The sequence below is a fragment of the Capricornis sumatraensis genome, chromosome 2 (assembly GCF_032405125.1).
Source record: "Capricornis sumatraensis isolate serow.1 chromosome 2, serow.2, whole genome shotgun sequence".
NCBI classification, from domain to species: Eukaryota; Metazoa; Chordata; class Mammalia; order Artiodactyla; family Bovidae; genus Capricornis; species Capricornis sumatraensis.
In genome coordinates, this window is record NC_091070.1 from 94,311,904 (window position 1) to 94,323,131 (window position 11,228).

Consider the following 11,228-nt stretch of genomic DNA (forward strand, 5'->3'; position numbering starts at 1 on the left):
ACACATTAACGTGCATATGCTGTATTTCAGGGACTGTTCCTGTATCAGTTCAGTTCAGTTCAGTCGCTCAGTCGTGTCCGACTCCTTGCGACCCCATGAATTGCAGCACGCCAGGCCTCCCTGTCCATCACCATCTCTCGGAGTTCACTCAAACTCACTTCCATCGAGTCAGTGATGCCATCCAGCCATCTCATCCTCTGTCATCCCCTTTCCCTCCTGCCCCCAATCGCTCCCAGCATCAGAGCCTTTTCCAATGAGTCAACTCTTTGCGTGAGATGGCCCAAGTACTGGAGTTTCAGCTTTAGCATCATTCCTTCCAAAGAACACCCAGGACTGATCTCCTTTAGAATGGACTGGTTGGATCTTCTTGCAGTCCAAGAGACTCTCAAGAGTCTTCTCCAACACCACAGTTCAAAAGCATCAATTCTTTGGTGCTCAGCTTTATTCACAGTCCAACTCTCACATCCATACATGACCACTGGAAAAGCCATAGCCTTGACTAGACAGACCTTTGTTGGCAAAGTAATGTCACTGCTTTTCAATATGCTCTCTAGGTTGGTCATAACTTTTCTTCCAAGGAGTAAGCGTCTTTTAATTTTGTGGCTGCAGTCACCATCTGCAGTGATTTTGGAGCCCCCCAAAATAAGGTCTGACACTGTTTCTTTCCACTGTTTCCCCATCTATTTCTCATGAAGTGATGGGACCAGATGCCATGATCTTCGTTTTCTGAATGTTCCTGTATAGATTATGACAAAAACTGGAGTATCATTCCTAGTGTTATCCAGTAGGTCCTTGTGGCTTATTTTCTAAATAGGAATGTGCACATTAGAGAATTAGCTTATTTCTAAGGTTATTTCTTCTCTGCTAACAGTAAGTGAGACGAGCTTTTTCTAAGTCTGTGAACTGTTTTTCTTGGCTCAAAGAGCTCCTATGTTTCAATTTTTAGATTCCACCTACAAATGACATCACATTCTATTTTTCACTCCATGTCTCTCTTACTGCACTTGCTACGATCATCTCTGCCTTCTTGCCTGTGCCTGAACATGGCATCGTTTCATTCTTCCTTGTGGCTGGTGCATGTACCATTGTGTATATAGAACCCATTTTCTTTATTTGTTTCCTTGTCCTTGTCCCCTTAGTTTTGCAGCAGTGTGCTTTCTTTGGAAACCGGTCCGGCAGGGAAGGCATGGGTCCTCTTGTCTTTGAAAATGTTTCTTTTCCCTGACTGTATGCCCACGCACGTGATTGCTGTCTCCTCATGCGCTTCCATGTTTTAGAAAACACTAAAGCTCCTCCATGCTGTTCTTTCTAGTGGCTGAACCAATGGAGATTTTTAGTGCTCCCATCCAAAATAATTTCTTGATGGGAGTTTCTATTCCTAAACTTTTCCCACTTTTATTTTGTGAACCTTCATTCTTGATTATTTCTGGTGTTTGTAGCCATCCATCCACTCTTTCTTTTTCAACTGAGGTACTGTCGATTCACATTACTCTATTTGCTTTGGGATACAAGAGAGTGATTCAGTATTTTCATGGAATATATGCCATTTAAACATATTGCAGAAATCTTGGCTATAGTTCTCTCTGCTGCATACGATATGCTATTATTTTTCTTGCATTTTACATATTGAATTTTATTTCTTAATTTCTACTTCAGTCTGGCAACATCCACAACCAAATCCCCACAGGCATCCTTAGTTTCTGCATTTGTGAATCTCTTTCTGTTTAATAGATAACTCCATTTGTTTAATTTTAGATAGGAATTAAGTGTGATTTCCTACGGCAGTTTTCTTTGTGTTTCTGACAACCTTGCCTTAGATGAGAATATGTAAATAAATTCTCCTGAAAAACTTCTCAGGAATAGTATAATGTGAAAGGGACTTTTGTTCACCTTTCAACCCTCAGAGTTGTTGACCTGACATCCTAACTTTTCCCAATTTCAGCCCGGGAACCTGTGGTGCAGAGTTTCTGGGCGGAAATAGGAACTTTTCCCTGTTGCAGCTCGGGAACTTGAAGCACAGAGTAGCCACCCTGAAATAATAGGAACTTCCCCTCATTTCAGCCCAGGAACTTGGGGTGCAGTGTTGCTGGCCTGAAATAAGAACTTTCCCCTATTTCAGAACAGGAATTTCTGGTTCAGAGTTGCCAGCCTTAAACAGGAACTTTTTCCTATGTCAACCTGGAAACTTGGGGGCACAGAGTTGCCAGCCTGAAATAGGAACTTCTTCCTATTTCAGCATGGACATTTGAGGCCCAAATTTTCTATAGTGCAGCCCGGGAGCTTGTGGCACAGATAAAATATGGGAAATACATCTTCAGAGTTAACACCTTTTGAATTATTTTCGAAAATATCATCAGAATTTTTATGTATCCTATGATGGTACTCATCAGAATGTGGGCTTGGTAAAATGTGACTTTCCCATTAAATAAGGTTTTCTTGTCCTTATTTATCTTGCTGGTAGATTCATTGTCTTCTTTTGACTAGTTAGTTGTTTCTGAAGCAAAGATTCAAATGGCGCATCTATTTTGTGTGATTTTTAATAATCTCATCCAAAGTGATTTCTCAGTTGCTTTTTGTATAACATTTCCCATGTTCATTTTGTTCCTTTTATCTTCCAGTTTTGTGTTTGTAGCTATGCATTCCATATTTTTTTTTTTTGTAATTGAAGTGCAGTTGGTTAATACAACTATATGTGTGTTGTGATACAGCATAGGGATGCAATATTTTTATGGAATCCACTTTATTGAAATATTAACAAATTGTGAGATTTCTGTTGGTTTTGCAGATGAACTGCTTGTGTGTATCTTGGTTTTTCAAATACTTCTTTGCCTTCCAGGTTACCTTCTTCATTCCTGAAGGTTTACTTTTTTGGACACCTGATTTGAAATTGAAGTAGGTCGTGTTTTCCTGGTTTGTGTTTATTTCTCACTGTGCTAGGAGATGAATTACAAAAGACCTCACAATGAAGTCATCCAAACCCAAAAAGACCTTGAAGTTTATATCCATCCTCACATTTCCTGCCTATGTTTTCTTTAAGACTTTCATAGAATCTCTCCTGACCTTTAGATACTTATGATTTGGAGTTCATTTCGTGTATGGTGTTAGAGAGTGTTCTAACCTCATTCCTGTTTTCTTTGTTTTAATAAGCCTCTCACGATCCTTCACAGTGTCTCTTATCAATGTCTATTGCCAGCATCGGGGGAGGAATATTCCCTCTTCTCCACACCTTCTCCATCAGTTAGTGTTTGTCAAGTTTCTGACAACGGCCTTTCTGAGTGCTGTGAGGTGATTCCTTCCTGCAGTTTCGATTTGCATTTCTCATATTTAGCAGAACTGACCTCTTTTCATGTGATTTCTTTTCAAGGGTGAGTTCATGTTACCTCTCAAATGCACGTTTAGCTACAGCGTGATGAGGACAAAGCACAGTGTCCCCGGTTGTGCTTTTCTTTCCAGCCCTAGGGGATGTTTGCCTGTCGAGGTCCTTTCACTGGCGGGTCAGGTGGGCCAGCCGGGCTGGGCAGCGGGAGCAGCAGCAGGTCCGTGGGGGTGGCTCAGCTGCGCTCAGCTGTGACCAGTGGGGACACGGAGGATCTTTTTGGGTCCCTGTCCTCTGACCTCTTGCTGGTGGTTTGCAGCATAAGGTAACCACCACAGTGGAGGTGTGAGACTGTGCCCCTAAACACAGAAGCCCATTTCATCATGCTTGCCTTCAGAGAGGATGGGCACACTGAGGTGGAGTCTGCAGCTCTGTGGCTGATTCATATTGATATTTGGTAGAAACCAAAGCAGTTATCCTTCAGTTAAAAATAAGTTTTAAAAAAGAGCCTTCAGACTTTTCGCTGCCCTTGATAAAACCAGCAAACAGAACAAAGAACGCACCATCACCACCACGCATTGTATCTCCTTCTGTCGGAAGAAAACGTTGCCTGGATAGCGCACTGATTTCTGTGTTTGATTTTTAAATAGCATTTACATAGTATAGTCCAGAAAAAAGTTTACGGTAGGTCTCAATTTTAAAATTTTAAAGTAGGTACTTCATGGTGTACAATTCATGAATTCCTTTAACCATGTTAGAACTTTTTGCTTCATCTAAGAATTAAATGCAAAACCCAGCAACTGTGACTGAACTATAGTATTTCATATACCCTCTCTGCATTTGATCCTGGAACAGAGTTTATGTCTAAGATACCAGTGTGAACACCTGAATACAGTAAACACCAGAAAACGCAACTTCTCTAAATGTTTTCTGTTCTATTTTTTTTTTAAGTTTGGCTTACATTATAATTTGGGGACACACTGTCTTGTTTAAATATTCTGTACATTTATAACAGACACAACAGGCCAGGTGATTTGGAATAATGAACATCTTTATTAGGAAATAAACCTGCACCTTTCCTGTTTGCTACCGTGTGCATTAAGCAAGGTATCACGCACAACAGAAAATGAGAATTAAGGTATTGGAGGCAGAGGATGTCTGATGCTGGAGATCCCTGGGGAAGGATATAGCCCCACATTTGAACTGCTGGAATGCACAGCTGATGCTGTCATGATATGTTGTTTACTGTAGCTTTCTCGTGCAGAGGAAAGACACACAACCCTGTTTATAGGCTCTCTAGTATACCACATTCTGGGTCAACATCTGATGTCTACTTCTGCCTGCAAAGTGTCCAAGGCACCTTTTAATAAAATAGTGTGGGACAAAACCAGAGGTTTTCCTTTTAAGTAAAGCATTCTTATTCCATTAGTAAAACACAGTTATAAGAGAAACAGGAACATGTGTGGGCTTGGCGTTTTAAATAACTGAAACATTAACTTTTTCATGGAATAAAGGAATCAGAAATTTGTTTATTTGGTTGCACAGAGCATAGTAGAGAACAGATCACCTTATTTGATTTAAATCTGTAACTGTTCTGGTATACAAACCTGGAGTTTTAGTAACTGTTTCATAAACTTCTCTCATTCCTTTACCTACAAGTAAAAAGACACAAATTATCACTTTCAAAAAACATTTTTAATAAGTTTGAAAAAATGTCAAACTGAAGCAATGTTTATTTCTCCAGATTTCTTGAATGCACAAAATAGCAATATCTTATACATCCCCACTTTAAACCCATACATTCACAGCAGAATACCCTTAGCTTTTGAGGGAAATCTGAGTTTCTTAGTGGAAATCAATTTGGATATCACTTGTGAATTCAGTGTGTTACAACAGAGAGCCTTCTAAAGAAGGGTGTATATATCCTTTCTCACTCCTTTGTGGGATCTCCTACCCATAAGGGAAAGGAGATTTACAAAATTACTCTCCCCATGTGATCAATGAACTCATGAGGTAGTAGTGAACAACATCAAAATACTTCCCCTGCAAAACATTTAAATCAACTTAGATTTAACTCATAATCTCTTCTCTCTCATAGTTTCGTATCAAACTACAAATTATCACTTTTTAAAAGTATGTGTTCAACTATTTCTGTGAGAAAGGGCCAAGAGAAACATAAGTATATAATTACTAATGTGAATTCCACAGAGAGATTTCTGAGGGGATTCAGACACACAGAAGGTTGTTTCTGGGGAATTCTAACAGAGTCGGAGGATTCCAAAGAAATCCTGACAGAGAGAAAGGGATTTATGGGGACTCCTGAGGGGCAGAAGAGGGTTACTGAAGAATTCCCCACCCATAGAAGGTGGTTTCCAGGGGATTCCCCACCGAGAAAAAGGATTCTGAGTGTAAGAAGGGGGTTCCAAGGGGCATTCCTGAGGGGCAGAATAAGGATTCCTGGGAATTCCTGAGGAGTAGAAGGGGGTTTCAGGGATATTCTCCAGGAAAGACGGTTTCCAGGGATTCCTGACCAATAAGGGAGTTTGTGATGGACTCCCGACCAGCAGATGGTGGTGTCCAGGGGATTCCCCATTGACAGAAGGGGGTTTCCTGGGATATTCTGAGGACAGAAGGTGGTGTCCAGGAGATTCCCCACTGACAGAAGTGGATTTCCTGGGGTTACTGAGAGTAGAAGGTGGTGTCCAGGGGATTCCCCACTGACAGAAGGCAGTTACCTGGGATATTCTGAGGACAGAAGGTGGTGTCCTGGGGATTCCCCACTGACAGAAGAGAGTTTCCCAGGACAATGTGAGGACAGAAGGTGGTGTTTGGGGGACTCTCCACTGACAGAAGGGGATTTCCCAGGGTTACTGAGGGCAGAGGATGGTGTCTGGGGGATCCCTCACTGACAGAAGGGGGTTTACTGGGATATTTTGTGGTCAGAATACGGTGTCCAGGGGATTTCCCACTGACAGAAGGGAGTTCCTGGGAAATTCTGTGGGCAGAAGGTAGTTTCTGGTGGATTCCTCGTCAACATAAGGGGGTTTACTGGGATATTCTGAGAACAGAAGTTGGTGTCCAGGAGATTCTCCATTGACAGAAGGGAATTTTCCCAGAATAATCTGAAAACAGAAGGTGGTGTTCAGGGGATTCTTCCCTGACAGTAGGGGATTTTGGGGGATAATCTGAAGATAGTAGGTGGTGTCCGGGGGATTCTGCTCTGACAGAAGGGGGTTTCCTGGGATATTTTGTGGTCAGAATACAGTGTCCAGGGGATTCCCCATGGACAGAAGGGGATTTCCTGGGATAATCTGAAGACAGAAGGTGGTATCCGGGGGATTCCCCTTGATAAAAGGGGATTTCCCAGGATTACTGAGGACAAAAGGTGATGTCCAGGGGATTCCCCCAGGCTTAAGGGGATTTCCCAGGATATTCTGAGGACAGAAGTTGGTATCCGGGGGATTCTTCACTTAGAGAACGGGGTTTCCTCTGATATTCTCAGGACATAAGTTGGGGTCCAGGGGATTTCCCACTGACAGAAGGGGATTTCCACCAACAGAAGGGCCTTTCCCACTGACAGCAGGAGATTTCCCACGACAGAAGGGGATTTCCCACTGACAGAATTGGATTTCCTGGGATTTTCTGAGGTTCGAATGAGGTGTCTGGGAATTCCCCACTGACAGAAGGGGGTTTCCTGGGATATTCTGAGGACAGAAGTTGGTGTCCAGGGGATACTCCACTAAAAAAGGGGGTTTCCCGGGATATTCTAAGAACAGAAGGTGGGGTCCGGGGAGTTCCCCACTGACAGAAGTGATTTCCTTGGGAATTTGAGCAGAGAAGTTGGTGTCCTGGGGACTCCCTACTGATGAAGGGAATTTCCTGGGAAATTCTGAGGGCAGAAGTTAGGGTCCGGTGGATTCTCCACTGGCAGAAGGGGGTTTCCTGGGATATTTTGTTGTCAGAATATTGTGTCTGTGGGATTTCCCACTGACAGAATGGGATTTCCTGGGACATTCTCTGGTCAGAATTTGATGTCCACGGGACTCCCCACTGACAGAATGGGGTTTACTGGGACATTCAGAGGGCAGAATGTTGTGTCCAGGGGATTCCCTACGGACAGATGGGAATTTCCTGGGATAATCTGAAGACATTGTGGTGTCCAGAGTATTGCCCCCTGAGAGAAGGTGATTTCCCAGGATATTCTGAGGACAGAAGGTGGTGTTCAGGGGATTCCCCACTGGCAGAAGAGGGTTTCCTGGGACATTTTGTTGTCAGAATATGGTGTCTGCAGGACTCCCCACTGACATATGGGGGTTTCCTGGGACATTCTCTGGTCAGCTTTTGGTGTCCATGGGACTCGCCACTGACAGAAGCGAATTTGCCTGATTTTCTAAGGACAGAAGGTGGTGTCCGGAGGATTCCCCACTGACAGAAGTGATTTCCTTGGGAATTTGATCAGAGAAGATTGTGTCCAGGGAACTCCCCACTGACAGAAGGGAATATCCTGGTAAATTCTGAAGGCAGAAGTTATAGTGTGGCAGATTCCCCAACAACTGAAAGTGGACTCCTGGGATCTTCTGAGGACAGAAGGTGGTGTCCGGGGGATTCCCCTTGATAGAAGGGGATTTCCCAGGGTTACTGAGGACAGAATGTGATGTCCAGGGCATTCCCCACTGACAGAAGAGGGTTTCTGGGGATATTCTGAGGAATGATGGTGGTGTCTGGGGGATTCCCCACTGACTAAAGAGGTTTCCTGGGATATTTTGTGGTCAGAATACATTGTCTGGGGGATTTACCACTGACACAACACGGTTCCTGGGATATTCTGAGAACAGAAGTTGGTTTCCAAGGAATTCCCCACTGACAGAAGGGGGTTTCCTGGGATATTCTGAGGGCAGAATGTTGTGTCGGGGGATTCCCCACGGCCAGAAAGGGATTTTCCTCCATAATCTGAAGACAGTAGTTGGTGTCCAGGGGATTGCCCCAAGAGAAGGTGATTTCCTGGAATATTCTAAGGACAGAAGGTTGTGTTCAGGGCATTTCCCACTAGCAGAAGGCGGTTTTTCAGGATATTCTGAGGGCACAAGGTGGTGTCCAGGGGATTCCCTACTGACAGAAGGAGATTTCCCAGTGTTACTGAGGGCAGAACATGGTGTCTGGGGGATTCCCCACTCACCCAAGGGCGTTTCCTGGGATATTCTGAGGACACTAGGTGGTGTCCAGGGCACTCCCCACTGACAGAAGGAGATGTCCTGAGGAATTCTGAGGGCAGAAGGTTTTTCTAAGGCTTTCCCCACCGGAGGACATGGTTTCCCAGGGATTCCCCGCCAGAGGAATATGGTGTCCTGCGGATTCCCCGGGGACACTTGTTGGCCTCTCGGTAATCCCCCACCAGGTGAAAACTGTATCCAAGGCTTCTCCATGGGCTGTACTGGTTTCCCAGGGATCCTGAGGGGTAGAAAGACAGTGTCTGTTGGAATTCTGAGGGCAGAAGTGGGTTTCAGGGGGAATCCTGAGGGCAGAGATGTGTTTCCTGGGGAATTCTAACTCATAGGAGAATTGTTTCTTTTAAAAGTGAGAACTAAAGGAAGCTTCAAGAAGCTACGGCGAAAGGCACAGACTGTGTCACACCCTGTCGTGTCTGTTTCTGCTGCTTAGCTATCAGGTCTAAGTGTGGTTTGGTGGTGAAGCTGAAGATGTCATGCTGTCGGCTCTGACTCGGTGTTCCTTTTATTTGTAAATACACAACTTTGTGAGTCATTAGTGCATCATTCTGGTATTCATCATTTTTGTAAGTTTAAAAAGCAGAACCAATGGCAGGGACACATAAACCTATATCCTACCACTAAACAGCTGCGGTCTCAAGTAACAGACCTATGTTATATATTCACCAACACTGGTGATATTTGCCCATTTTCATTATAAAACACATTTTCCAAAGACACACTGCATTTTATTGTCCTTTTAACTCCTAGTGGGCTTCTCTTTGACTTAAAATGTGACTTGCAAATAATGAGATCTGCACCTCTCGTTAGCCTGTGCCGCCTCTGCCCACAACAGACTGCACACATATTCACATACACAGCTCACACACAGCAAGCACGGATTTGAGCTGGGGTGAGGTGAAGGCTATGGTTTTTCCAGTAGTCATGTATGGATGTGAGAGTTGGACTGTGAAGAAGGCTGAGCGCTGAAGAATTGATGCTTTTGAACTGTGGTGTTGGAGAAGACTCTTGAGAGTCCCTTGGACTGCAAGGAGATCCAACCAGTCCATTCTGAAGGAGATCAACCCTGGGATTTCTTTGGAAGGAATGATGCTGAAGCTGAAACTCCAGTACTTTGGCCACCTCGTGCGAAGAGTTGACTCATTGGAAAAGACTTTGATGCTGGGAGGGATTAGGGGCAGGAGGAGAAGGGGATGACAGAGAATGAGGTGGCTGGATGGCATCACTGACTCGATGGATGTGAGTCAGTGAACTCCAGGAGTTGGTGATGGACAGGGAGGCCTGGCGTGCTGTGATTCATGGGGTCACGAAGAGTTGGAGATGACTGAGCAACTGAACTGAACTGAACTGAGGTGATGGACAGCACCTCTAATTGGTTACTACTTGCGGGTCTTCCACCTGGACATAAGCCTGGTGGGCAACTGACACTCACCCGCTCTGCAGGGACCCACTCTCACTTCTCACCAGGAACTTACTTTATAGACAGGGGCCTTCCCTGTCCATTTCAGGTCTGCTTTACATGTGCTGTGCTCAGGTCCATCTGAGAGGAAGAACGCCAGATGGCAGGTGTACACCAAGGTGCAGTCAAAGGAGGGGAGGTTGACGGCTCTCAGCGTGTGCGTGGGCTGGTGCTTCAGGCTGGTGGCAGGTGTGAGCTGAAATGGGATTTCGTCCATTAGTAAGTCCATTGTAGCCTAAAAATGTGTGTCTAAGGAAATACAGCAAAAGAGTTGGAAACAACTACAAAGTTAGTTTACTACTTAAAAGTGAGAATACAGGAGCTTTACAGATCACTGACATACTGTTCTCTGCAGCTTACAGCACAGCCAAGCCTTGGGGTTGCCAGTTCTCTCTTCCTGTCCCCCCACCCTGCCCTCACTCTCTCCTCCTCCGTCTCTGCCTATCATCTATTTATCATGTCTATCTATCATCTATTTGTTATCTATCTAATCTCCTCTGCATACATGTATGTAATTTTGTATAAAATCTTAGAAATCATAGCTTTAAAATAAATGCTTCTGACATACTATTAAGATAAATAAAATGTTAAATTTCCTTAAAAGGGCAGTCCTTTAAACACAGACAGATTAATGTATATATTAAAATATGCTTTGATTTTTGTCCAAAGGCAACTAGAAAAGTTACTGCCCACTTAAATGAATAATTGGTTGTGGTAAAAATCCAGTGTGTGTTTAGAAAATTAACCGAACTGTGCTCACTTCGGCAGCACATATACTAAAATTGGAACGATACAGAGAAGATTAGCATGGCCCCTGCGCAAGGATGACACGCAAATTCATGAAGCATTCCATATTTTTTAAATGAATTGTGGAACAACAACAAAAAAAAGAAAATTAACCGAACTATAGCTTCTTACTTCTTCTAAAAATATCATTTAGGAGTAAATAAAGGTTGTAATTGTTTTTCTTGTTTAGTTGCTAAGTTGTGTCTGATTCTTTGCAACCCCATGAACTGTAGCCCACCGGGCTCCTCTGTCCGTGGGATTTTCCGCAGATTTTGGAAATAAACTAGTGGTTCCCAAATGGGCAAGGCACGCAGGGGAGGGATAAATTAGGAGTTTGAAATTAACATACATATATAGTACTATATATAAAATAGATAATCAACAAGGACCTACTGTATAGCACAGGGAACTCAACTCAATATTCTGTGATTATCTATATGAG

At 43.6% G+C, this 11,228-nt stretch overlaps 1 non-coding gene across 1 annotated transcript; it reads left to right on the plus strand.

Annotated features, from left to right (window-relative positions):
• The first annotated feature begins 10,752 nt into the window (after window positions 1–10,752).
• On the plus strand, window positions 10,753–10,859 carry LOC138074628 (U6 spliceosomal RNA). Its single transcript, XR_011144461.1, has one exon. It is a non-coding gene; the product is annotated as a U6 spliceosomal RNA (small nuclear RNA).
• The last annotated feature ends 369 nt before the right edge of the window (window positions 10,860–11,228 follow it).